Source organism: Saccopteryx leptura, chromosome 3 (genome assembly GCF_036850995.1).
Source record: "Saccopteryx leptura isolate mSacLep1 chromosome 3, mSacLep1_pri_phased_curated, whole genome shotgun sequence".
Classification (NCBI taxonomy): domain Eukaryota; kingdom Metazoa; phylum Chordata; class Mammalia; order Chiroptera; family Emballonuridae; genus Saccopteryx; species Saccopteryx leptura.
This window is the reverse complement of record NC_089505.1, coordinates 249,021,970-249,025,193: the sequence shown is the minus strand read 5'-3', so window position 1 is coordinate 249,025,193 and position 3,224 is coordinate 249,021,970.

The following is a 3,224-nucleotide window of genomic DNA, read 5'->3' as shown; positions in this document are numbered from 1 at the left end:
ACCTCGATAACATTATATTGAGCAAAATAATAAATCAGAAAAAAATAAGAACTATATGTTTCCATACATAGGTGGGACATAAAAATAAAACTCAGAGATATGAAGAAGAGTGTGGGGGTTATGATGTGGAAGGGAGGAGAGGGAGGATGTTGGGGGAGGGGAGGGGCACAAAGAACATCAGTTAGATGACGGAAGAAAATTGGATTTTGGGTAATGGGAATGCAACATAATCAAATGTCAAAATAAACTGAAGATATTTTCTCTGAACATATATATGTACCCTGATTTATCAATGTCAACCCATTAAAATTCATAAAAAAAGAAAACGTAAACAAGATTGATGAACCTTTAACCAGATTCACCAAAAAAAAAAGAGAGAGAGAGAGAGAGAGAGAGAGAGAGGACTCAAATAAATAAAATTAGAAATGAGAGTGGAGAAGTAACAACTAACACAGCAGAAATACAAAGGATTGTAAGAAAATACTATGAAGAACTGTATGCCAAAAAATTATACAACCTAGGTGAAATGGACAAATTCCTTGAAACATATAATCTTTCAAAAATCAATCTGGAAGAATAAAAAAACCTAAACAGAATGATTACAACAAATGAGATAGAAACAGTTATCAAAAACTTCCTAACAAACAAAAGCCCGGAGCCAGATGGCTTCACAGCCAAATTCTACCAAATATTCAAAGAAGAACTAACTCCCATCCTTCTCAAGCTATTTCAAAAAATTCAAGAGGAGAGAAGACTTCCAAACCCCTTTTATGCAGACAAGCATAATTCTGATTTCAAAGACAATAAAAAGAAAACTACAGGCCAATACCCCTGATGAATTTAGATGCTAAAATTGTCAACAAAATATTACAAACCAGATCCAGCAATACATGAAAAAGATCATACATCATGATCAAGTGGGATTTATTCTTCATAGGCAAAGCTGGTACAATATTTGCAAATCAATCAATGTGACTCATCACATGAACAAAAGAAAGGAGAAAAACCACTTGATTATATAAATAGTTGCAGAAAGAGCATTTGATAAAATCCAGCGCCCATTATGATCAAAACTCGTAGCAAAGTGGGAATACAGGGAATATACCTCAACATCATAAAGGCCATCTATGACAAACCCACAGCCAACATCAAACTAAATTGGCAAAACTTAAAAGCAATTCCATTAAGATCAGGAACAAGACAGGGGTGCCCCCTTTCACCACTCTTATTCAACATACTTCTGGAAGTCCTAGCCACAGCAATCAGACAAGAAGAAGGCATCCACATTGGAAAAAAAGAAGTAAAACTATCATTATTTGTTGATGATATGATACTGCACATAGAATATTCTAAAGTCTCAGTCAAAAAACTACTGGACCTTATAAATAAATTCAGCAAGGTAGCAGAATATAAAATTAATATTCATAAGTCAGAGGCAATTTTATACACCAACAATGAACTGTCAGAAAGAGAAATTAAGGAAACAATCCTCTTCACTATTGCAACAACAATAAAAAAGTACCTAGGAGTAAATTTAACCAACGAGGTTAAAGACTTGTACTTGAAAAATTAAAAAACAGTGATAAAAAAAACAGTGATAAAAGAAATCAAGGAAGATACAAACAAATGGAAGCTATATTGTGTTCATGGATAGGAAGAATAAACATCATTAAAATGTCTATATTACCCAAAGCAATTTATAAATTCAATGCAATTCCCATTAAAATACCAATGACATACTTCAAAGATATAGAACATATATTCTAAAAATTCATATGGAACCAAAAAAATATATAAATAGCCTCAGAAATCTTGAAAAAAAAGAATAAAGTGGTGGTATCACACTTCCTGATATCAAGTTATACTACAAGGCCATTGTACTCAAAACAGCCAGTACTGGCAGAAGAACAGGCAGCTAGATCAGTGGAACAGAACAGAGAACCCAGAGATAAACGCGTACCTTTATGGAAAACTGATATTTGACAAAGGACGTAAAAGCATACAATGGAGTAAAGACAGTCTCTTTAACAAATGGTGTTGGGAAAATTGGACAGCTACCTGCAAAAATATGAACTTACACCAGGGGTCTCAAACTCAACTCAGCATGTGGGCCGCAGAGCAAGATCACAGCCGTTCGGGGGGCCGCACTAGGTCTACAAAAGGCAACTGTTACGCAACACTTTTCTCACTGCAGTTGAAAACAAAAAAAAATCAGTACAACAAGCACAATCGTACATGCAGTTTACTCAGTGTCACAAAATGACCAGAAACTGTAGTTCGCATCACAACTGCTGTTAACTAAGCTAATATCTAGCTAGGATGCTAGAGAAATAAAAAATATAAGTAGGCCCCTAGGCTTACTTAATTTTATCCAAAATATTTTGAAGTTCGTGGATTAGTCTGCGGGCCGCACAAAATTGTTCGGCCCACGGGCTGTGAGTTTGAGACCCGACTTACACCATTCACAAAACTAAACTTAAAATGAATAAAAGACTTAAATATAAGTTGTGAAACCATAAGCATCTTACAAGAAAACATAGGCAGTAAGCTCTCTGACATCTCTCACAGCAATATATTTGCTGATTAATCTTCACGGGCAAGTGAAATAAAGGACAGGATGAACAAATGGGAGTATATCAAACTAAAAAGCTTTTGCACAGCTAAAGACAACATAAACAAAATAAAAGAACAAACCACACAATGGGAGAACATATTCAACAATATGTCTTAATAACCAAAATTTATAAAGAACTTGTAAAACTCAACACCAGGAAGATAAACAATACAATCAAAAAATGGGCAAAAGAAATGAACAGACATTTCTCCAAAGAGGACATTCAGATGGCCAACAGGCATATGAAAGAATTTTCAACATCACTGTCGTTAGAGAAATGCAAATTAAAACCACAATGAGATATCAGGTCACACCAGTCAGAATGGTGCTCATTAACAAAACAAACCATAATAAGTGCTAGCAAGGATGTGGAGAAAAGGGAACCCTCCTGCACTGCTGGTGGGAATGCAGACTGGTGCAGCCACTGTGGAAAACAGTATGGAGACTCCTCAAAAATAAAAAATGGAACTGCCTTTTAACCCAGCCATCCCACTTTTAGGAATATATCCTAAGAACACCACATCACTGATTCAAAAAAAGAAATGCACTCCCATGTTTATGGCAGCATTGTTTACAATAGCCAAGATCTGAAAACAGTCCAAGTGTCCAT